General features: G+C 39.9%; 1 long non-coding RNA gene across 1 annotated transcript in view; it reads right to left on the reverse strand.

Annotated features, from left to right (window-relative positions):
* Nucleotides 1-9,634: 9,634 nt before the first annotated feature.
* LOC113178734 (uncharacterized) overlaps nt 9,635-25,616 on the reverse strand; it is a 58,893-nt gene continuing 42,911 nt past the window's right edge. Inside the window, exon 3 of the long non-coding RNA XR_003300255.2 lies at nt 9,635-9,703. This is a non-coding gene — a long non-coding RNA (uncharacterized LOC113178734). The remainder of the gene's footprint in view (nt 9,704-25,616) is intronic.

Raw genomic sequence — 25,616 nt, forward strand, 5'->3', positions numbered from 1 at the left:
ATGATTTTAAAAGGGTGCAGTGAGTACTAAGAACGCATTTTGGGAAAGGAAGTATTATAAAGAGCATGAAAGAAAAAGGACATAAATTGGCTTGGAAGGGTGAATTTGCTCAAGATAAATCCTAGGCAGGTGAGTCAGCACGAACAAAGGTGTAACTGTGGGCAATACGGAAGATCCTCCTGGTTGTGTGTGTCAGAGAGAGGAGAGAGTATGAGAAGTGGGGGAAAAAGAATAGATCTAAAATTAGACCCGAGCTCTAAATAGGAAATATTGTAAGTTATTATCTATTTCTTTTTACAGGTATGGCAGTTGAACATACTAACTAAAATGCTGGCATGATGCATGACTCATAGGGTAGGAAGGTAAAGGATTATTGGGTGTTGGCTTCAGTGAGTGACCTGACAAGACAGAAGTCAGTTAAAGGTTTCTTCATGTTCAAAGCCACTCCTACTTGTCATAGGAAACTTCACAGGCTGGTGGAATCAACCAGAGTGGGGCTGGAACCAAGGGGGCTTTGTGAGTTGGTTTTCTGATCAAGGGCTCTTGTTAACCAGGAAAGTAGAGTTTGGGGCCTAAGGTCTCCCAGGAGAATCATCTGGCTAGGTGTTAGGCCTGGGGTAGGCATGAAGGGACCATGGGAATTGAGACACAGACAGCATTCCTGGAATTGGCTAAGAGAAAGAAACTAGTAGTATACACAGCTTTGGGATTCTCTGAAAACCCCAAAGTTCCAGTCCAGTTCCCAGTAAGTCCTTTTGGGAGCAAAAAATTAGAAAACCTTAAGAGGTGGAGATAGATCAGGAAGCTACTTCAAGTCTGTGAGGCAGATAAAATATTACCTGTAACTATTACACATGATAAAATTGAGATTTTTTTGTTAGTTTACTTGATTGAATTTTCATGATTCCCCAGTGGAATTTCTTTCTTTCTTTCTTTCTTTTCTTTTCTTTTCTTTTCTTTTCTTTTTTTTTTTTTGGTACTGGGGATTGAAACTGAACCCAAGGGCATTCAACCATGAAGCCACATCTCCAGCTCGTTTATTTTTTATTTAAGACAGAGTCTCACTAAGTTGCTGAGGACCTTCCTAAATTGCTGAGGCTAGCTTTGAACCCACAATTCTGCCTCAGCCTCCTGAGCCATTGGAATTACAGGTATGTACCACTGTGCCCAAACCCATCCATACCCACCCCAGTGTTTCTTAAGGACAGGAACCCATGTTTCTTATTTTGGTATGTTTTCCTTTCTCTAGACAACCACCTGATCCAAACACAGTTGCTTACAAAAATTCAGGGAAACCAAAAGATACTTTCAATAGGTCTGGTGGCAAATCTAGGGCAAGAAACCAGGTTTTCTGCACTCTTAACGGGAACTATTTTTGCAATCCCAGAGTAATTCCCTGAGGTAGTTTGACTGCAGGAATGACTGAAGGCAGGGTTAGCAGTTCTGCTTGGTAGACCCAGGCTCCCTCAGACCCTTTGTGAATGCTGAGCCGAGCAGATCATATGGAAAGAGTGGAGGGTGAATACCTGCATCTCTAGGGGGCTGTCAGAGTGTGTGGCACTTTCACGGGAGGTACAATCACTAGATTTCTAAAGGCGCAAACTTTGGGCAACCCAGAATCAAAAAGAGGTTATTAAAACTGTTGTGGTGGGAGAGGGGAGAAGGACACAGAGAAATTGCTAGAAGGTAGGAGAACTCACGAAGGAGATGGAAGGAATCCTGCTTTGACAGTTTATTGGTGGTCTGACCTTTCTCCATAGCACTCCACCCCAAAGACAAAGACAAAGAAGAGCTTTGGACCAGTGGATCATGTCCTGCCCACCCAGTAAGGTGGGAGCAGGTGGGTACAGATCATACATCGCAGTGACTGTGTGGGTTGTGTGATTTGACTTCTGGGATCTATTGGCCTCAGTTTCTTCATATGTAAAATGAAAATTATAATAGTAATAATTTCAAAAATTTGCTCTGAGGATTTATGGATGATGTTTGTAAAGAGTTCAGTACAAATATCTGACACAAGGTCGCATAACAAAAAGAAGAGATTCACACTGATTATTTTCAGGAGCCAGAGAGGTGGGGAAAGACATGGAACCAGTAACTGGTGGTCCCAAACTCACTGACTCTGTTAAACTTCATAATTGGCCACCAGTGCCTCTTGAGATGCTTCCTCATGTCCACATCTGTTCCTCAGGGGCTGGAGGGATCTGGCTTCATTGCAACTAGTACACATCCTTGAGGCAGTAGCAGGTGGAAGGTCCTGGGTACTCAGAGGAACCTGGGGTAGCCACCCATAAAAGCAAGGGCCAGAGATTGAGGGAGGGAGTGCCTAGAAATTGTCGACATAATCACTTTTTGAAACACACCAAACTAGCTAAAATTGAGAAGAAAAGGAAATATGGTCATGTCCTCAAATGCAGCCTATCCAGAGCACCAGCCCTGACTGTGACTCAGGACAATATGAGGAGCTGAAATACAAAGGGGACTGTTTTTCTTTCAGACATTCTATTTATTATGTGTATAATGTATATATGCAAATAAAGCATTAGAAAAATCTGAAAGAAAATAGATCCACAGGGCTGGGGTCATAGCTCAGTGGTAGAGCACTTGCCAGCATGTGTTAGACACTGGGTTTGATTCTCAACACTGCATATAAATAAATAAAGTAAAGGTCCATCGACAACTAAAAATTTTTTAAAAAGAAAACTGATTAATTTAATAACTCTTCATAACCCAAAGAGTCCTCATTCAAAAGAAAACCTTTATTACATGTAATTATTCCAGAAAAAAATTCTGAAACATTAGCATTTTCAGTTTTCCAGTTACCTTGGGATTTTCTCACAGTCACTAAATCATCAGGGAGATCAGAAGAGACTATATATAATGAAGTATGAGATGGTATTTAATTATACCTGCAAATAACAAAAACAGTCACAATTCATAGATTCTTTAAAAAAAATTTTTTTTAACTTGATTTCTACTTTTAGGAATCTAACTAGACTAAGCAAGTGGACAGAAATTAAGACAGTTAGTTATGTACCAACATATTTATTACAAAATTATTCTGATGGCAATAACTGAAATAAAGTTCTATATCCAACAACAGGAGACTTGTTAAATCAGTAAAGTAGAATATTATGCAGCTATTAGAGGGGATATGTTAGTAATTTTAACAATATAAGAAAATTGCTCAAGATATAAAAGCAAATAAAAAAGGATATGTAGTTGCATATGCTTGTGATAACAAATCTATATATGTATGTAGGTATGTGTGTGTATGTGTGTGTGTGTGTGTGTGTGTGTGTGTGTGTGTATATATATATATATATATATATATATATATATATATATATTTTCTTCCAGTCAGATATAAATATAAATACAAGAAAATTATTAAAATGCTTAGCAATGGTTATCTCTATAGTAAGATTATGGGTGATTTTTATTTTCTTCTCTATTATAGTTATTATAGTTAAAAAATATCCAATTATTATATCCACATAGTTATACCCAACTATGTGGATATAATAATTTTGTAATTGATTTTACAAACACTATAATTACCCTACACAGTTATAGTTGTTGCAGACCTTATAAAAGGAACTAATTATTTCTGCCCATAACAAATCCTACTTAACTTTATTGTGGGAAGATTTAAAGCATGAGTTTTGAACCCTTTTCACTCCACCCAGATCTTCTCATCCCCAAGCACGGATCACACTACACCAAATTCCTTTTCCTTTTTCATCCACTGGTGAATTTCCATACCCACATACCTATCTTATCCTTTGTCTCTCAAATTAATGAGGGAGAAAAAAATTAAGATGATAAACAGTCACACTGAGTGAAAAGGTCTATGCTGTCTTGAGTAAAATTAGTAAATAAAAACAATATATATAAGGAAACAAATATATGATGACTTTTGCTTTCTAAATTACTCATAAGGTCAGCTTCAGAATCTACTATAAAACCTTCAAAATCCAACTTGCTTGGTAAAGGTATGAGTTTCCCCCGCTTTCCAGGACCTGTGGGTCTCCCCATCTCTTGTCAGTCTCTAGGTTCTCCTCAGGGTAAACTACTTCCACCCTGAAGAAGCCCAATCAAGAGGTTGTTCTTGAGGCCAGGATCAGCACTAGTTTGAGCACAAAATTTAAGGGGCGAGGGGATAAAGGGGGACCCATAACAGATATTCAAGATCAATACTACCTTAATGTTTTAGAAATCAAACTTAATGCAGAAATAAAGTCCAGGATCACCAAATATCAAGATTTTGAATAAGAGCAGCACCATCCCATCCACACTGAGGCAAGGGTAAAAAGAAAAAGATCTCCATTCTTATAAATATGTTTTTATGTATCTTCAATGGTTCTTTTTTCTCACAATGTGAGAGTAGTTTAAAATATTGAAACATTGGAAAATTTATGTATTTTCATTCATAAGAGAGTGAAATCATGTAAGAATTTGATCATTTCAAGGATTTGGTCATTTCCTTGAAATCCGCCATGATGAAAAGGCCCAGAGCTCTGGGCCAAACATTTAACAAAGTCTAGGAACAGGGCTTGGTTTCTCGGAGACAACATTCTACACCTCTGCCCCTCTACCACTCAGTTCACAAGTGTTCATTGAACACCTACTACACGCTACCATAGTGTATGAGGTAGACAAGCACCTCATGTCCTGGGACTCACCTTTTGCAGCCCCCCACCTTTTAATTTTTGCTTGCTTGCTTGTTTTGAATAAATGTTGATTTCTTACCAACCTTCTTTTCAAGTTGCTATCAATCTACTTCCCACTCATCTCTTCTGTTCTTTGGGTTTCTGATCTGTGCTGCTTGCTCCAACTCTTGGATTTCTCTGTATATCCAGTGATGGTTTATTTTCACATGTGTCTTTCCTTTCATGCTACCTTTGTTTTTACCCATTTCTTGCTTTGATGAGATGCCCACCAAATGTTTTGGAATCACTGACCTGTTGAATGAAAGAATTGGTGGAAGAATCAACAAATGAATGAATGTACCAGCTCCCTGGAGAGGTGGAGGGAGGGAGGGAGTTGGCACCACCATGCTGTTATTGGTACAGCCAATACATGGCTGTATGATTGTGTATGGCCAATAGTTGAGGTGCCTTCACAAGTGAGAGAGGAACCATAGGATAAACCCTTCCCAGGTGTGGTGTTTCAGAAAGGACGGGAGCCTGGGGGATCTGAGGAGTGCTGGGCAATCCACTGTTCTTCATTGATGGGGTCTCAGTTTCCTCATCTGTACAGTGAGGAAGCTGAATTGTGAAAGGACCTTGCAACTCTAGACTAGGTTGAATTCACTGCACCCAATGCTGTGATACCAGTCAGCTTAGGTGCCAGTGACCACTCCTTTGAATTCTTTTGTGTTTGGGGTTTTCTTGGAAAAGGAATGCCTCCAACTCTGCCATATGAACATGAGTCAGGAGAAGGGGACCCTTGTGGCATTTCTTCTGGATAAGGATTCCAGAATATAGTTGTGTGATTCTAAGATGTTCCTCTGGTCTTCAGTTATTTTGATATTAAAATAAAGAAATCTCAAATAATCACCTTGGGTTTCTTTGAGGACATGTTTTACATGTTCTACTTTGAGAATGTTGGTGCTCATTTAACCCATGAAAGGGACAGCGAATCAAGTTCCGCTTCTTTATTCTAAACAGTAGCTAACATTGGTGGAGTGTTCACAGTTTACAGGGAAGTTTTCAATTTGCAATTCTATTTACTCCTCAGGACACTCTGTGGGATGGGCATTTCTTATTATAATTCCCTTTTTATATGTGAGAGAAGTGAGTTGAACCTGAGACAGCCACCTTAGGATGCAGAACTTCTTTTGAGGAGGGAGAGGCATCTGGCACAGCCTGTGTCATTTTGTCTCAGAAATTAGGAAAAAGCTTTCTGCTTTGGAGGATAGGGTAGAAAAAAAAAATCAGTGGTTCCCCCAAACCTGGCCTCACTAGAATTTCTAGGGAGTGACTGAAATTTCGGTTTTGAAAAAAATTGAGAATTTAAAAACTTTTTTCTATTACAAATATTTCTCATAAGAAATTTTAATAATCATCTGTTCAGTGATATTATGTGTTTGTTTATATGTCTCCAGAGGACAAGAGAGAGTCCTGACAGTATATTTGTTTCTCGCAATTTTTAGTTGTGTGTGTGTGTGTGTGCAGTTGCCTAGAAATGTCTCAAAAGCTTTTTAGTAAAAATCAAAAGTCTAGAAAACCAAGTGTACACCCATATCTTTCATCATAGGACTTCCCTCCACACAGAAGTTTCCAATGGTTCTTCATTACTACCAGAAGGAGTATTAATTCCGCAGTCTAACTTGATTACAAATTGTCTCTTTGATCTCAACTGCTCTGGGTTTTCAATGTTAAGCTGTGAAATGAGGTGTTTTGACTAAGTTGTCTTTAAAATAATTTATTGGCTCTTAAATTTATAAGTGTTATAAATATGACTACCATGGCATTCAGAGAAATAAACAAAATCTTCCTGTGGGAGGCTCCCCCAGAGGACAGGAGTGAGGCAAGCTCAGGGAAACAGCACCATTTCTGAGTGTTCCTGGCCCAGCTGAATATGGTTGGGGTGGTCAACATGCAACACAGACACCTCTCATGAGGAAGCCTTCTACCAACTTGAACCCTTAAACCTCATTTCTCGAAATATCATAATTAAGAAGAATATAGTGAAAAGAAGGGTAGAAATCAACCCATTCGACACGAAACACCCAAATGATAATAAGATGTTAAACTGTCCCTAGTCTATCATATTTAAATCTCAGGATTTTTGTTTAATTTAATGTTAAAGGTCTATTTCAATTTTTGAGTGAATTAATTAGTTTCTCTTCCTTTTCCTCCTTTCCTTCCTTTCTTCCCAGTATTCTTTCTAATTCCATTGGTATCTCTAAAGGAGCACAAATGTCTCTTATTTAATCTATCCCATCGTATTCATGGAAAGGAGCAAATCAGAGCAATGATCATGTGTTGTGAAATGGATAATAAAGTGGTGATAGATGACTGTTATTGTGGTTGTTATGATATTGTCAAACCAAATTCACGTACAATGTGTCCATTCAGAAATCCAGCAACACACAAAAACTATTTTTTTCCCTTTTTTTTTTTAAGCTTTGTTTTAAAAAGACACCTTCCTGTCACTGGTACTTATAAGTGAATAAAATGAAATTGATGCCTTGCAGGGGGAAAAAAGGAAAATACTTCTTTACTTTGTATTAAGAATACGTGACATCTTTGCTGTCAGCGATAGTGAAGTGAAATACATACCAAATATGTCTTGACATAACTTGACAGAAATGTATGTCTTCTTTTCTCTCATTTATTTTTGTGATAAGAATATGTGATTTTGCTGCCAAGGAAGCTTGTAATGTTGTAGAGAAATGGAAATGAAATTGTGTTGGGGATGTCCAATTTCCCCTGACAGAGCGCCATGAGCCGTAGCACACAGGCAGCCTTGGGAAGTTAACAACAGGCCTCAGCCAGCAAGACCCAGGCGTTGACATTTGTCAAAACAACTTTCCTCCACACATCAAAATGCTCTTTTCTCTTTTGTGTTATTCAGATGTGTTCGGGTAAGTACGTTTTAGCAAACGGTGACTGTCAGAGAATCACTGCCATCCACGTGTGAACGATACCCCGAGAAAAAGCTTCTTTCCGACTGGAGTACAGGCCTATTCCGTTTGGGCTGCTATTAATCTGCAAGGGTCCCTTAAAACATATACCAAAGCTGATGTAACTAGATGTATTCTCTTTGCATTTTCTGGCTTTTTTCTCCCTTAGACAAAAGGAATTGCACCATTCATTTCTTCTTTCTTTCTTTCAAAGCTTCATATATGTGTGTGTGTATGTGTGTGTGTGTGTGTGTGTGTGTGTGTGTGTGTGTGTGTATATATATATATATATATATATATATATATATATATGATGTTTGTTGGTGTGAGTTTGGTCTATGCTTGAGTTCATTGCTTTTTATAATCATTATCTTGATCAGAAGAATTCAAATCATTTGGGTGCCACTGGCCCTTAAGAAAGCACTCTATTCTTAATTTCTTACTTCATTGCTATAGAGCAATGGATGTGAGATAAAGTGGCTATTAAGTGCAACTAAATGGCATTTTCTGTGAACTTCCAATTCTGTCTTTTTTTTGGGACTCTTTTTAAGGACACACACACAATTTCTAGAACCCTAGCAACAATTTCTACAATAAATGGTGTTTGAAGCAAGAATCCCTTACCTAGGGCAGACAGAAAGAGAATCAGCCCAGCAGTGTAATCATTGCTCTGCTGTTTGAAGGAATATTGAGCTCAGATGCCTCCAGAAAGCCCACCAGGCCCAGAGGCACTGGACAATGAAAGGGGAAAAATAATAGACGCCATGCTTTATTAAGTATATTTTTTCTCACTTAGGTGCCCATTCCCTGGTCAGACAATTAGTTGAGGCTCTTTCCAGAGAAAGTGTTACCCACCAAGAAAAACTCTTTTAACCTTTCAAAATAACAAATATCTTTAATGACTTTTATCCTCTTTCCATTGACATCACAGATACAATGTGGCCTGTCTTGAAGTCAAGCCCAAATTGAAATCACTGCTGGCAGGGACAGGAAAAATAGAACATTTGACAATAAGAGTGACAGATGAAGCATTGGGGACCTTGAAAGGAAGAATCACTCAAGCTATGACCTGGGACAGAAATACTGTACCTTAGTAAAATACCTGCCCCATCTGTAAGTTAATAGGCAGGTACATTTGCACATGATAATGGGCTAAATCCAACATTTGATAGAAGTTGGTATTATTTTCCATGTACATGTTTAAATGAAAAGCCAGACATGCTTTCTAGCAAGAACCTTTTGATTACAGAACAACTGTTCATCATCACACTCCCTGGGGAAAACATTCTTATTTGGTTGTATGTAGGGATAACATTGATTAGAAATATTTCTGAACATGAGACTTCCTACATTTGCCCAATCCTGCAACCAAAGATTATTCAGCACTTAACTTATAAAGGTGTGTATGTATGCATATACATATGTGTGTGTTTATGCATCTGTCAATATATGTTCCACAGATAAAGTCAACTTCTTATAATATTCTTCAACCAATTTGCAGGAGAGAGAAACATTACATTGTGTGACTTTAAAATCCATTAGCTGCATCCCAACTTCCATTTTATTATTATTTTTCATTATGCTTCATTTCTAAGTGATCACTTGAATTAGGTGGAAAAACTCAGCGGGATCTATCAATTTTCAGTGATTTCTGTCATTGATTCCCAATTGCCTTTGATCCCTTACATTCCCTAAAACATGATTGGTTTAAGCCTATTCCCTCTGTTGGTTTGGTGATGGGTACTAAGGTCATTTTGGCGTCCGTCACTGCAGTGAAAAATTTCCCCACATGATGGCCATTGTAGGTCCTTTGTAGAGGGTATATTTTACTTCTAGAGCTGAAAAAAAAAAAAAGAACTTAATTTCAATAATCAGTTGTCTGACCTAAGTTTCCCAAGAACTTCTCAGCCTCGACTACTTAGAGGCACTGCTTTGTATTCAAACAATATGAAACATTTTAGGTCATATGAATGATTAAGTTTTGCATCATCGAAAACTTACCATGTAAGCTTACATTTCCACTGATGTTTGTAACTCGTTGGTTGAGAAGCAAATGTGGGTTTCCTCTCTCTGGATAATAATGGTAGAAAGCAATATTGTTTATTTTGCCTCTGACATAAATTTAAGTCAAATATGGATGATTCAAGTTGACACAAGGAAAAGTCTAGTTGCTTCCCTGGATACATCCGCATCTTAACCCACAAAAGTTTGGGGGCTTTGCAAAGCCTGAAACAGATTTTAGCATGCCCCCTTTTCCCTTCTTTTATAAACCAATTTAATTTTAAAGAAAAATCTAATCCATATGTTTCTGATTAATCTTTACTAAACTCATCAAAATGGTGTTTTGTAAGAGTGACTTGGTGTCCAAGAAGTCTTCTGAGTTTCTCCGTAACAGACCTTCTTAATGCCATTTCTCTTTGAAGCAGCAACTTGTGTTTTGCCAACACTAAAGAAATCCAAACCCCCAAAGGGTTGAGATCAGTTTGAAACCTCAGGCCCGAGGGCTCTGTGGGCCTTCACGCTTGGCAAACAGGCTTCTCCCTCTGACTTATAATACCTTATTTTCTTCCCACAAGAACTGCTCCACTTATTGTTTTGCTAAAATATGTGTTTAAAACTATCTTCAGATTTTTTTGGTAAAGAAAACTTGTGGTCCACAAAACTAAAAGGAGGGCTTAATGGGTAATTTGCTCTTATGCAATTTCATTTGATTGTCCATTTGGATTTTTCTTTAATTACTCTGTTTTCTGACTCTATACATCTCTGTAACTTGGGTTTACCCAAAGATTTACCAAAAAAGGTGACCATAAAGATCCTACAGGCTGGAAATAAGTGTTGAACGACCCTTAGCCTCCCTCCCTCAGCTTCTCCGGTAAAGACTTATTTCTTGAGATACTAAGGTAACACCTCACACGATATTTTATATTCTTATTTTTGTTGACAACCAAAAAATTCGAGGCAGAAGATTTCAAATAATATGCTTTATGTCACAAGGTGAACCATAATTCCCAGTCCTAGATGTTTGCTGGGTTTTTTAGTGTAGTTCATTTGTATTCATGTGTTTAAAGAAAAACCTAAATAATTTCACTTTTTTTTTTTAATGCAACAGTGAGAAAGAGGAGGAGAAAGAGGGAGAAAGAGAAAACAAAACAGTATGTACAGCAAGTTAAGAATCCAGACCACTCAGGTCCTTTGTTCTTACTGTCTCCTGGCCATGAAGTGGGAGTGCCCTCTAGTGAAACTTTAAAATCATTGGAAGATACTGGGTGTAGCATGGTTGAGGTCTCCTCTTAAACTTTTGTTTCAGAAATCTGTGGACATTAACAATTTGAGCATGTTTTGAATGAGACTTAAAGAAAAAAAAAAAGATGCAAAGTACCGTCATGTGAAATTATTTCTTTCGGAAGCAAACAGAAATGAATATATTGTTGTCAATACCCAAAGGTATATCTTTATCTCTCTATTTGTCATCTATCTATCTACCTATCTATCAAGCCATCCCAAGGATACATAAGTGGTATGTAACTCACACTAGGGCTATGGTTATCTAAATGAAAACTTATATAAAAACATAATTACCTACCTCTCAAGAAGATGGATAGTAAACAAACCACTTTGAAATGTGAAAGGGAAAAAGTAGTATACACAAGTAAATAAGAACTGAATTACACACCTTTTTTTTTTTTCATCTATCTTATTCCAGATCTCTTTGTAGAAAGTAGCACATGTTCATTGTGATAAAATCTGCTGTGTTCTGGAAAAGTACACTACCAGGAGCCAGAATTCTTGGCCTGGACTCACCAGCTGTGCAAGCTTGGGCACAGTAGTCAACCTCTCTGAGCCCTAGGGTCGTGGTCAGCAAAATGGGATTTAAGAATCCCAGCCCGGTTACCTCGTAGGGTAGAGTTAGCGGACATAAATCAAGGGAAAAGGCTTTGAAATATTACCTGCATCGAGTACTATACTGTGCAGGTATTATTTTTCAGACTCTTCTATCTTCTGACTGGGGAGATTTCAAGCTAAGTCCCTTTTCAGGAAGAAGAGAGAAAGAAAGAAGAACCTACTAAAGTCCTCTAGAGTTAGGAATGGATGATGAAACTGCTTTTTTTTTTTTTCTTTTTTTCCATTTGCAAAGGGTCACAGAGAAAGAAACAGGTGGTGCCCGAGGAAAGACGCAGGGTTAGACTTGACCCCAGCGGAGAGGCTCTCCTGTCTCCTGGGCGTGGAGAGGGCCCTGGGCCAGCAAGGCGGCCGGCCGGCTGGGCAGCAGCTGGCGGAGGAGTCAGCGTGTCTCCCTGCGTTTACAGCAGCCAGGGTTTCCGCGAGGCTAATCTCCACCTTACACTCAGAGAGAAGCCAAGGGACGGCTCGGTGCGCAGGGCCTCTGTGCTTCTCGTCCCACCTCTTGATTACCATCCACACCAAACGGTTCCCACTTTCTGTTGTCTTTTTAAAAATGGAAAACATTTAGCTCTGTTTATGTCAGCAGCGATAAACTCGTCATTGGAAAGAGTTTTCCCTTTTAGCAGCAGTTAGTTTAATTTTAGATTCGCACTGTTAAAATTCTTTACTTTCCTCCATAGAAAGCCTGTTTTTGGTGGAGCACTGTTTCTCACTAGTTAAGTTTGCGTTGAAGAGGGCTTTAGGCGTTTATTTTCAAAATCAACTTGCATAGGCACTTTAAACTTATATAGTTCCATTCCAGATCCTTCAGAAAAGAAAAAAAAATTTAAAAAAAATTAAATTAAAAACAACACAGGTACCTTCTATGTCCTTATTGCCTAAATTTTCACATTTATCTCCTGGGTGTATGTCTTCCTTCTTTTGTCCAGAGTGAGAAACTGTTGTTACTTTCTTTACTCAGAGGTACTTCACATTGTCAGACGTGCATAATCAATCTTGTACTTCAACCTTTGTGAGGAAACACAACAGATGGATAATGGGAACATGGTTGCCATTTGGGCTCTGGTCGATTCATGAACTCCACAACCACCACTCTGGTGGTGCTAACAGTGGAAAACCATAAAGTTAATCTCTGAGGCTCTCTGACGGGTTCCATGCCTGCTGTTTATGTCTTCCCTCCCCACTTGATCTGAACAGTTGGCATGGGACATGAGGGAGGGTGGAGAACACTCAACGGGTCTTCCACTGTGCAGGGGTTTATCTGGAATACATTATCAGTTCCAGCGGAATGACTGAGGCATCCATGTCATCAAACTGCTCTTGGCTACACCCAGAGTTCACTTTGTCTACGCTAGGTACTCGTGTATCCGTGGAACACCACCACCGCTCATTGAAACTTTGGGTTCCTTCTGTATTAGAACCCTCACTGACCTTTACTGAACACCACAAAGAAACCAAATGCTAACCTCTGTTTGTCTCAAATTTTCCCCTATTAATGCTTGGTCCAAGTCTACATTTCTAGTCAGTCTTTCATTTAAAAACACAATCTCATTCAAAACCTGCCTGGTAACTTTATCACTGGGGTAACTGTTACCTATGATGCAGGGCTGACCTGGGTCCTTGTAGCACTTGACATCATCTTTTGGACGGGTTACAGAGCCTTTTGAGGGAGTTGTTAGAAGCAGGCTCACCCTGCAATGCAGAACCGGTCACAGAAGAAAATTAGTGCATTTATCTGTCAGCATTAGACTAGATTTTCAATCCAGTTCACTAGTCACAGGGTCTGGTTTTCTCTTCCTCTGGGAGATGAAACCGATATGCTGGTAGGTAGTAAAGGTGTCAGTTATAAATTGGACCGTTGGAGCACACACACACGAAAAATAGACGGGGGAGACTTGAAGGCCATAAATTTAGTTCAAGGCAAAGAATTTCCCTAAAAATAGTCCGGCTTGTTAAAACACTATAGGAAGAATGTATGTCAGGTAACCGTTGGTGATATCAGAACCAGTTCACATTTCTTTTATGGGAACCAGTGTTCGCAATTCTCTCTCCAATGTGCTGTTCATTTTAACTGCTTCAGGGCAAAAAGGATATTGCTGACTCTGGTGCTGGGTATGTAAATACCGTGACAGGCTCCGTCTTCACTGTTCCACACAGGAGCGAGGTGGCAGCAGATCTGAGTTGCAAACGGAAGGGGCAAGTTTGGCAGCCACCCTCAAGCTTCTGACAGTTTTCCATTCGTTGTTTACCTACCATTTAACTCGAGGGAACTTCAATACTAACTTAAAAAGGAGCATGTGGCCTTTTCTCAACTCAGTGAGTGACCCTGTCCTAAATTGGTTGTTTCCTGTTCCTCATCCTATAAAATGACCCAGGTGGAAACCCTGAAGACCCACCTACTGTTAATGACCCATTACCTAGACACAGCACAAACTTGGGGAGAAGTCAAAATGTTCAGCGTCGGGTGACTCCCAGGAATCCTACCAACAGGGCCCATGTGGCACTCAGTTCAATAAATATTGAATGTCTATTGGCCCTAAGGCAATGTAGTGAACTCTGTGGGTTTATAGATTCAATCCCTTGATTGAGAGAGTTAGTAATATAGATGGAGAGATGATATTCAACCAACGCACCATAGAATAAACCAGAGTCAAGCAAGAATTCAATGGGAGCAAGCATCAATTGTATACATAGGAAGGAATCAATAAAACACCACGACAATACTTTAATTCATTTATTATTTAAGCCTCTGTATATATCACCTACTATATATCGGGTACATAGGAGATTTTTTAAAAATCCTGCCTTCATGGAGCTATCTACTCTCTAGCATGACAGAAATAAATAACTATAATCCATCCTTAATTCTGACCTTTTGTTTTCTTATTATATCATGCCTTCTCGAAGAATGGCCTCATCTTTTTCAACTGTGTCCCGACAGGAGCACCTGGCACAGAGCAGAGGCTCAATACATGGCTTTTAAAGGAAGGAAGGAATATTGAAGTATGATGTGTGTCATAGTTTTCCAAAGGCTTTGTTTTTCCAGAATGATGGGACAGAATGTTGGAAATGGAGAGGTGGAAAATGACTTAGGTTTTTCATTGGGTGCGTGGTGGATAGAGATGCTATAAGCAGAGACAGAGAACAGAGGAGAACAAGATGAAGATGCTGAGCTGATTTGGGAGAAGTTGCAATGGAGGCAGCTGAGATGGAACATTCCGTTGGAAATGTCTAGAAGGCGGTTTAAAGAATTGGTTGAGAGCTCACCAAGAACTGGGGCTAATTCATCAGACATGTAGAGAACATGTCAATTATGAAGACTAGTAGGACTTCTATAATCTGAATGCTTGTGCCCCGCCCCTCTGAAAAACCTAATGTAGAAATCCTAGCCCAAAGGTGATGGTACAAGAAAATGGGACTTTGAGAGAGGTGATTAGATTGCAAGGGCAGAGCCCTTAGAAATGGAATTATCGCTCATTCACCCCTTCCGCCATATGAGAAAGCGCCACCAATGAGCCAGGAAATAGGTCTTAGACCTGCTTGCATCTTGATCTTGAACTTCCTAGCTCCCAGAGCTGTACGAAATAAATGTCTGATGTTTATAAGCCACTCTGTTCATGGCATTTGGTTTCAGTAATCAGAACAGACTAAGACAAGGACTAAATTCAGCCTAATAACATGAACCTTAGTAAATTTGAAATACTATGGAGATTACATATTTGACTAAGGAAATAATCCTTAAACTGAGAATATTTAATGTCTAATAAAAGGGACGGATGTATTCATGCTTAATTCTTTGTAGAAGATGCCAATGTAATGGGTGGGTGGTGAAGGAAGGACCAGCACAAAGCTGTGGGATAGAGAACACTAAGCTTGGGGACTCTGGGCTCAGATTGTCTGGGCTTATTTCCTGGATTTGTCACTTGTGATCTGTGTGGACTTAGGTAAATTGCTTAATTTCTTTGGATTACTTGTTAAATGCAAAGTAATAATATCTCTTCTTAGGATTCCTTTGAGTATTAAATAAAATAACATGAAAAGCAGTTACTTAGTAGGGATTAAGTGCTCAAATATTACCTTTGGGGGGAGCAACACTGTTGGCTAGTAAGTTTTCAATCCTCCAGCTTCACAGCTCCTCAACTAAAAGTAAGACTCACCTTACACACTATTCAGAGAGACGAAGGATTAGTGACGTCATGAACTGAAGACGTGAAAATACCACCCATGCCAGAGAAATATTTATCAGTCTTATTTCTCTAAATTGGTTCTGATTTCTGAGTAAAAAAAAAAATTAGGGAACAAAAACATCCAGTGTAATTTAAAAGTTGGTGGATGCACAGAATTCCTAAACCACTGGCAATTGAAAAGATGAAAAATAGCACAAGCTATCTCCATATCTATGATAGGCATGTACACACGCACATACACACACCCCAAACACCACAAAGTAAATATGAAAGTTAGATCCAGAGTTTTAACGGTAAGAATGTACAATGACCCCATAACCTTTGTGTTTTGTGTGACTTTCTGCATTGAACTTTGGTTGTCTACCTGTCCTGAACTCATTCCCCTATTATGTGTAAATTTAATGTTTATTAAACAATCTAAATAGAGAAAGAGAGAAAATAGTAAATTTTTTCTTGAAAAGTATTTCTTCTGCTTGGAGGAGCACTGAGAGGTCCTTAACACGAAGGCAACAAGGACTGCTATGCTTGCGAGGGTATGTGTAGGTGTAAAACAATGAACTTGTCAAATTATCCTCATTTCAATGGAAGCACCGTATTCAGGGAAGGGAAAATACACATGTTGGTTATCAAGTACATTCTTCCTTATTACAGAGAACTTCTATGTATGAGCAAAAGAAATGTAGTTCTGCTCAACCTTTCTGTGAATTCTAGTTCTACCCAAACAGTACTTAAACAACCCCAACACTCACCAGGCACCATCAAGCCCCAGGGACCCCTTCCTGTTGTATATGGGCTGACCAGCAAACTGAAGGGACTCTGCCTGGTAACCAAGTCAGCCATCTTGGCCAAACGAGTTTCCAGTGTGGATACAGCTAAGACATGACATCCAAAGAAAGGATGTGAAATACAGACATTTTTTGAAGAAAAGGAGAATATGGTTTCTTTGGAGTGGATCAAAAATCTCTGAAAGAGATAAAGAGTAATGAACCTAGGGCTTCTGGTAGCATGGAGGAACCCTTGAGCCTTAGATTAAGGTGACTTCTGAGGAGAGATTGCTTTGGCTTATTTCATGTAAAGTTTTCATCGGAATAGCCTTCTAAGCCAGGAGATAGTTAAGTGAGATGGACAATCTTGGCATGAGGAATTGTGGCTTTCTTTCCCAAAGATTAGTCTATAGTAATCTCTTCCTCTCCCTGATCAAGGCCAAAGTATTAACTTGTTGGAAATTAATCTACAAACTGAACGTTTTGCCATGTGCTGGGCTAGATATAACAAAATTAAGTGAGCTTTTCACATCTCATTTCACTAAATAATGGTAATAACCCTAATTGAAAATAAAATTTGATTAATTTCAGTACCAATTTCTCAAAAAACATATATGTGTGTGTGTGTGTGTGTGTGTATATATATATATATATATATATATATATATATATATAGGTTTTGTTTTTTTGGTTTTGCAAATGAGTATTAGGGACATTCTTACTTTTACTTATTCACCAATTTCATTAGATTATGTGACAGGATTTTCATAAAGGCTCACTTGGAGTTATATAATAGTCAAGATCCTTTGTTTAATACAGCTACCTCTGCCAATAAAGCCATTTGGGATATTTTAGAAAACTTTCTTCCACCACTATAGTACCAAATGATTGTGTACCTATGCTTTAATCTAATCTAGTTTATCCAGTTTCACTTACCTATCACCTACCAAGTGATTCCTAAGTGATAGCTCTAAGACAGTTACTTGAAGTACAAGGCAAGGGAAGAATCCAGACTAGCCCACAAGATGCTGAAAAAGTTGTCTCTACAGCATTTGCTGCTGTTCCTCCCAATTCAGAAAGTCAAATTTGGCCTGAAAAATAAGATACCTAACAGAGTTGCAGAGGTTCTCATTTGGGCATACCTCTCTTAGTGATGATCCACTGGACTTAATGGGATCTTGTTTGTATATTTATGTATTTTTGTGGAATCGTAATAGATCATTAACTTGCAGGGGCAAAAATTAGTTCCAAGAGATGTTCAGGGTCTAGAACATCTAGACAGTTTTTTAGTGTGCCCCTACATACAACTTGTTCTTTCATAAATAATTCATGATGATAATGATGATGATGCCGATGAGAGGCTGCACCTTGGGAAGACCCTGGTATGATACTGAAGCTTATATTTTTGGGGTAGAATTTAAAAGCAAAACTACTTGTGAGGAATAAATCCTATTGCAGAATGAGGAGTGTATTTTTCCAAATCATTTCTAATTAAATTCCTACAGGTCCAAGATCATTGGCTTTGTGAGGTCAACAAAAGGATGTTATTTGGCTTCTTCTGATAATGTACTACAGCAGATTACTTTTTCTATTTTTTTGCTCTGAAAACTCTATTATTTTGTTCTTTCCATTTTGTATTTCCCTTACGAATATAAAAGGCACTATTTGGACAGAGAAATATTGAGATTAAGGATCAGTCACATCACATACCAGCTACGTGCTCTCAGGAAGCCATTTACCATTCTGAGACTCAGTTTCCCAACCTGTGAAATAAGGATAGCATCTCATTGCTGCCTTCCTCCCATGGATATTGGAGTAAGTCACAGAATGCTGTATACATACCGTGGCTCATTGTTATTATTTTTGGAGATAAATTTTCAAGATTATCTGTTAAAGAACACATTACCTAAAGAAGCAGATAATGCACAGTATGGAAAATAGATGCTTTGCCTCTAGGTATAAAACTTGGTGCATCATTGGTAGTTGCAGAAGTAGTGATAATTAATAATAGCTATCAATTTTTGAGCTCATATTGTGAGGAAAACACAGAACTAAATTCTTTGCATGGTGATCTCAATTGAGTTTCATCCCAGAGCCCATTTCATAGCACTATTTTCATCTACATTTTACAGAACTGACTCAGAGAGGTTGAATAAATTGCTCATGGGACACAGTGCCTGGCAACCCTGACAGTCTGACTGCAGAGCGGATACTCTTAACATTCTTAGGGGATGAAGAGGTGGTAAGGCAGGTCTACCCCAAATTTAAAGTTGAGTATCCAAACACTTGAGTCAGTGGATGGCATTGAGATCTTAAGGGAAGACCCAGAGTTCCCCTCTTTTGGTCTCATTTATTTGTCAACACACTGGAGGACGTGAAAGGGCATCAAGACAAGTGGTGCTCAGATGAGCATGAACGTGGCACCTGACAAGCGACAGTGGCCATGGACAGAAACAACTTGTCATCTGAGTGCTGGTGTCAGACCTGCCAACCATGTTCCAACATCATGAAGAGAAAAACCCAGTATTCAGCATGTCACGGTACCTAAATGGGCAAGAGCAAACCAAGCCACTCCGATGGAAACTTAAATTAGAAGGTACAGCAAAACTGTTCGGGACCTTCACCAATGATCTTTGTGACCTTCAAATGTGCATATATGGTTCATGCTGTGACGAGGGCACAAAGCTACAAGTGGGAGTGAGAGAGTTCATCTCCTCTCACTGGGTGTTCCCCGTGGGTGTAACTGAACTAGCCTGCTTCTTCTCAGGCCTGGCCCCACTGCACCCCAAGTTCCCAGCTGGGTGGCTCCAGATCTCCCCAATCAGACTGGGGACTGTCTTTCTCTCACTCCTAAACTGGACACAACACAGCTGAACTCTAAATATGAGCGTATTTCCATCCTGAGGACAACATCCAGGGGACCCTTGGCTTTCTTAGAACCAAGACAGCTTCCCATCTAACCTGCCCCCCCACCTCCATTTCCTTCAGCATCCGGGACTCCTCTGAGTCTCCTTGCTTCTGCCTGGGATTAAGACTCAGCCCTGAGTTCAGACCAGCACTAATGAGCCCACAAACATCCTCAGAGCGGAACGAAGGAAGACACAGGTGAAACAAATCAAACAGAACAATCAGGGGTGAATTTTCAGCATGGCCCAGCATGGAGATTTCCTGGCAGGATTTCCATTAACGCGAATGGGAGTTGTACCACTAAGTCCCTGCACACTGTGCGGAAAATGTGCCTCTAAGTGCCCCGGCAGCATTATGCCTGATGGAACAAAAACACAAACTACCTAAGCCAGGAGAAGTGCTCCTGGGGCTGAGGTTCCAAGATTCCCTACCGAAGGTGTCTCAAGTCATAACCATCCTGGCTGAGACAAAATGGACCCCTGCTCAGCTCAACACAGTGCGCTGGAACTAGGAGGGCTCTGCACGACCTGATGCCTCTCCTCTCCTTGACACAGACTTTGATTGTGAGTTGATCTGGTGTTCTACACAAATGGCCTGTGTTTGCTAAAATGATTTCCCTCCTGCTCTGATTACCTGAAATTTCAGTAAACCTGAGCATTGCATCAGGCCCACTGGAACCAGAAACTTAGAGGATGATAGGGCATGATTCGTTTTGATGTGGTTTTATGGCCTCTGCAAAGTAAATGTTGCAAAGGACTCTTACTCTGGGATCAAAGAAAATAGTCAAGAAATCACTTAGGCTGCCTGCTTTCACAGAGCAATTTGCTTTCCGTCGCATCCATAGGGCGGTTCTGAAACACAAGTCTGATCACGTCGCTTGCCTCCTCTAAAATCTTCCCTGATTCCTTTCTTTCTCTAAACAAAGTTGAAGGCTCCCCATAAATTATTTTATCTCATCTTCCACTATGTCTGTCCATGTATTCTTGGCTTCTCGTGTATTTTTTTTGTCATCCCTCTAAATGAAGTCACCTCTGGTTGACCTTCCTCGTACTGATCCTTCTGTCAGAATATCCCCCTCCCAGCGATCCCTGTCCTCTGCCTACTTATCCTTCAAAGCCAAGGTGGTATGTATCATCTTCCCCATTAAACGTTTCCCATATTCACTTAACCAGCTACTCCACCATGTAACTTTGGAATCTGTCTGGTAGAACTCATTGAATTCTTCTCTTAGGTGTGCCATAATTTCTGACACCATTTGTTCTTTACCTTTCTATTTCCTCAACTACATTGCAAGCTCCACAAGAGTTTTCCAAATCCTTATATTTCCCACCATGCCTTGCACATAATAGACTCTTAATATGTACTAATGAATAAAGAATTTAATGAATAAATTCTCACTACTTCTTTCTTCAACACCAAGTTTTCCATTTCCTCTAGACTACCATGAGCTCATGGTCTAGGTGGCCGTGGAACGACAGCAAAGCATCATCCCATTGCAAGCATTTCAAGATGGTTTGTTGTGATCGTGTCTGCACAGGGAAATGTGACATTCAGGACCTTTTATCTTGAATAGGCGGCTGCCTACAAAGCTGAACTTCAGCTTAGACACTAGAATTCTTGCCTAGAAGTAAACCTCACAGGGGCCAGGCAGGATTATAAATGAAGCAGAGTTCACCTACAAAAGCCACCTTAGCCCCCTAAACCCACCACCTGCCTCTTTCTGTCTTGTTTTCTCCCCAGTTTGCAAGACGGTGTACTAGTCCAATAATCTCTGACAAATTTACCAAATAATGCTGCCCTGGCTTAAATTTTTCTGGAAAAAATTAAAGAAAGGAGACTGACTCCATAGAAAGAGTGCAGTTTAGAAAATGTTATGTCCCTCAATTTGGGGCTTTAGCACTTCTTACCTCTGAGAACTAGAAAAAGTTACTTTAACTCTCGGAGTCTTCCTCCTGAGGCACTCTCCTTGAAATTTATAGTCCTTAGTTTCTTTTTCTAGAAAATTAAGTTATTAACTCTTACCTAGCAGGGCTATTTTAAGGGTTAGGAATATTGCATATGAAGTGCTTAGACCATACATAGTAGACTCTCAAGCCATTAATAGGCTCTTTGAAAGAGGTTCTTGTAGAAAAAGCATATGTTGTTCGAACACTTGTCTGGCTAGTAGTGGAAACTCAAGGCATGGTGACAAACAAACCATGGGAATGTTCAAGGACTGAAAGCCACTAGCTCTGAGTGTCCTGAAAGTGCCCGTGTGGTAGTGTCCATGCAACCCAGGGGTCATGGGATAAGTGGGGTGTTGTGAGTTCCCAGCTCAGCCAAGGGTATTAGTATGGGAAACTGGGTAAGTTGCTAATCTTCTTGCCTCAATTTCCTCCTGCTTAATATGTATCTCGAGATCACCTCCCCTGACAGCGATTTTAATGAGCAGTACAATCAAGCTTCGAGCTGCTTGGCTACAGTGGGGCCATAAAAGCCATAGGTATTACGATTCATCTCAAGGCTCCTGTATCTGCCGTGGGACTCAAAGCAGTGGCGCTCCTTCCCTGCCCTCCTTGTAATATTTAGTTTCCTTGCACTGCTTCATCAGAAGAAATGCCGAGTTCTCCATTTCCCTGGCTCACTTTCCCACTGACGAGGGTGATGTTAACATCGGCTCCTGAATCATGGCTAGATCAATATTATAACAGCTGAGAGAGCAGGGCGCTGGCCCTAGAACACAAACACACTTTCTTTTCCAAGAAAGACTGTAGTTCCCTCAGTGTTCGCTTCCCCCTGTTCCCCCTCCAGGCCTCCCCCAGCCTCCCCTCCCCTCCTGCCACCAGCGCGACCCAGATCACATTAGAGTCCCAAAGCACAGGGAACAGTTCTCGTCTATCCGTCACCAAGGAGGCAGACGGGACAGGGGGAACAACAAGTCATTTGTCCCTGATGAGGAGGACACTCCTGGGAAACAAACAGATGAGCCACCCCATGAATCTGAGCCATTCTCCGAGGTAAACAGAACTGCATGAGAAACCACCAGCTATCTCCAGCATCGCCCTTACTGCTCACACCGCCCTCTGGCAGCCGGTGGGGGACGTGAAACTGTAGCTTGGACCAATATCTGATTCTGAGAAAGTTAACCCTAGCAAAGGTGATATTCTCCTCCCTCCGTCTCCTGCAGTTGAACAACCATCGATTTCTATGACCTTTTGGTAAGTTCTATTCTCATTCGAGAAATGTATTTCCATAGCAAAGTGACAGAGCTAACTTGGAGAGTTTGACCTAGGGTTTGCAAAGGGAGTGCCAACTTTTAAATAACCAAATTAGTGCCTAGTCAAGAGGAAGAACTTTGAAAGGTTTTTAAGGTACTTTTCTTAAAACACACACATGTAACAAAGTAAATCTAAGAAAACAGCAGCCTTCATGAACTCTGACAAGGCAGTTGGAATAAGGACTGGATTCTACAAAAGCGTTCCAGGACACCCAGTGAGGAGTCAGAGTGTATTCCCTGATTCTGTGGTTTGAAACGGTGAATGTTAATAGTGATGATGGCTGAACAATTGGGTTTGCAGGTCAGACAGCCTGCATTGGTGGATATAAAGTCACCCTATGTAATGTCACTTTATAACAACATGGTGTCTATGACCAGTAAAAGAAAGTGTCAAGAGAGTGAGGGGAGTGTTAGGTGAGGAGTCTTTCAGGAAAGGTAAGCCCGACACTTCAAAGGAACATAAAGCCCAATTTCTACATTTGAAAATATGTCTTCTTTTAAAAGAAATTTGAAACTCACTTTCAAACTTTGTAGAATTTGACCAACATAAGAAATCTCAAGGGATTATTTTTATCCTATATTTTCCTGGTGCTCATCACTCATTACCAGTGAAAATCAGGTGATAAACTTTCTTATATTCAATATGTATCCATGCAAGTCCCAAGTGCAGTGGCATGCACCTGTAATCCCAGCTACTCAGGAGGTAAGAGGATTCCAAGTTCGAGGCCAACCTTCCAAATATTGTCTCACGTAATCCTCCCTCTTAACTCTCTGAAGTAGATATCATATCTCTATTTTATGAGTTAGAAAATTGAGGTTTAGAGAAACTGAGTCGCTTTTCCAAGTTCATATAACAGTTTAGTGGTGGAACCATGGTTTAAAACTTAGTGAGACCCTGCCTCAAAATAAAAGCTAAGGGTATAGTGGTAAAGTGCCCCTAAGTTCAATCCCCAGTTACTAACACACACATGCGTGTACACGCACACACAAATCAATATGTACTTGAGGTACTGACCTAAAAATTATTGATCTACCCCCAAGAGCATAACAAGAACTAGTTCCTTGATGTCCATTCCCCTGAAGTCAATTAGGAAAGCTTTAAGTTAGAGGACCTGTCCTTTCATATCACCTGTCCCATGAGGGAAAGCAATGAAGGAAAGCTTAGTCAGTCTGAGTCCAAAGAACTCAAAACATAGCACATAGGACAACCACCAGAAAAAATCAGAGATGTCAGCTAGCCACTTCTTATAGGACAATGAGCTTTTCCTCTTAGCTTTCAAAAAGTCATTAACAATTCCATTGTATCTTCCTTCACCTAATCAGATATGAACACCAACAAGACGAGGAAAGATGGAGAGGGAATGAACTAAGAGTTATTAGGCATCTATTTTATGTGAAGCATCGGGCTTTATAGATATCATTTTACTTAATTTGCATAATTTTTTTAAGGGACCTGTTATTTTAGGCAAGGAAACTGAAGCACAGGAATGTTAAGTAACTTGTCTCCTTGGGTTCATATGTGCTTGAAATTTTGGAAAAACTTAGAAAGCTAGAAATCCGAAAAGATAACATTTGAGATTTTGGCATTCTCTGATGATCCTTGTAACTAATGATTTGAGTTATTCTACAGTTTTTCAGAGAATAGAATGTGAGCCATTCTACAAGCCCTCAAAAATCACATGTTAATATTTCTGAGGAGTAATCACTGGCTTGGTGCAGTTTCCATTTTTACAGAACAGGATTCCATGAAGGTCTGAACCCCCCTGCCACAGAACCTGCTTGCTCACTTCCCTTCTGAGGTGGATGCAATGTGAACAGGAGAAAGACTCCAGCTAGTGACTGAACCATCACCCAGGTAAGCTGTCTCCTGGGAAGACACTACAGAAAAGATTGAGAGGAACATTGCCCCTGAAGAAGAACAACTTTCAGACGCCAAAGTAAACAATCCACAGACCAGGAGCTGGGGAAAAAGCAGATTCAAGCCCATTTTGTCCATTAACTTGCTTTGTGATCTCAGGCAAATTGCTCTACTTCCCTGAGCTTCAGTTTTCACATTGAAGGGAATTTGGGCCCAACACAGAGTACATTGCCAAAGCCCTTCCAATCCAACACATGATTACTTCTTGAAATGCGATAGCTATGTCCTACTGCAGCTCTTGATGCCACAATGATTTGCAGAAGAACTTCTGAAACTTCAGGGCACAGTGGTATCACCTAGGGACATGTTGAAACTGAGATTGCTGGGTCTCTGCTCCTGAATTTCCAAAACAGTAAGTCTAAAGCAAGGTCCCTGAATTTAAGTCTCTAACCAATTCTCGGCTGATATTGATGCTACTGGTCCAGAGACTTCATTTGAGAAACATTGGTTTAGGACTTGAAGACTTTTCCATGTTTTAAAGGTAAATGGAAACACCTGTTAAGGTCAGTTCACTTTAGCAAGCTACTACTTGCATTTTTAGGATGACCTAACATACTCTAAAACTAGATGATGGAACTGGGGGTGACTTCTCTGATTGGGAAAGAATGAATTTTCCTACACTCTAGAAAGGTATCCTGTACAAGGTGGGTAGCTATCTTTTCCTTGTGTATATTGTTCTGGACCTTTTCTAGTAGACATTTTTGAGGCTGTTAATAAACAGACACATTCACAAAAGCCAAGAAGTGGAAACAAACTAAGTGTCCGTCAGCTGATGAATGGCTATAGAAATTGCAGTACATATGCACTGTAGTTGACTATTCAGTCATAAAAGAAAACCAAACTCCTGTCATTTGTGACAACATGGATGGAACTAAAAGTCATTATGCTACATGAAATAAACCAGGCACAGAAAGATGAGTACTGCATGATCTCACTCTATGAGGAATTTAAAAAGATCTCATAAAAGTCAAGGGTAGAATGGAGGCTTCCAGATGGGACTGGGTTGTTGGGGGGGCGGGCATAAAGAACAGGAATGGGGAAACATTGA

This window comes from Urocitellus parryii, chromosome 2 (assembly GCF_045843805.1).
Source record: "Urocitellus parryii isolate mUroPar1 chromosome 2, mUroPar1.hap1, whole genome shotgun sequence".
Lineage (NCBI taxonomy): Eukaryota > Metazoa > Chordata > Mammalia > Rodentia > Sciuridae > Urocitellus > Urocitellus parryii.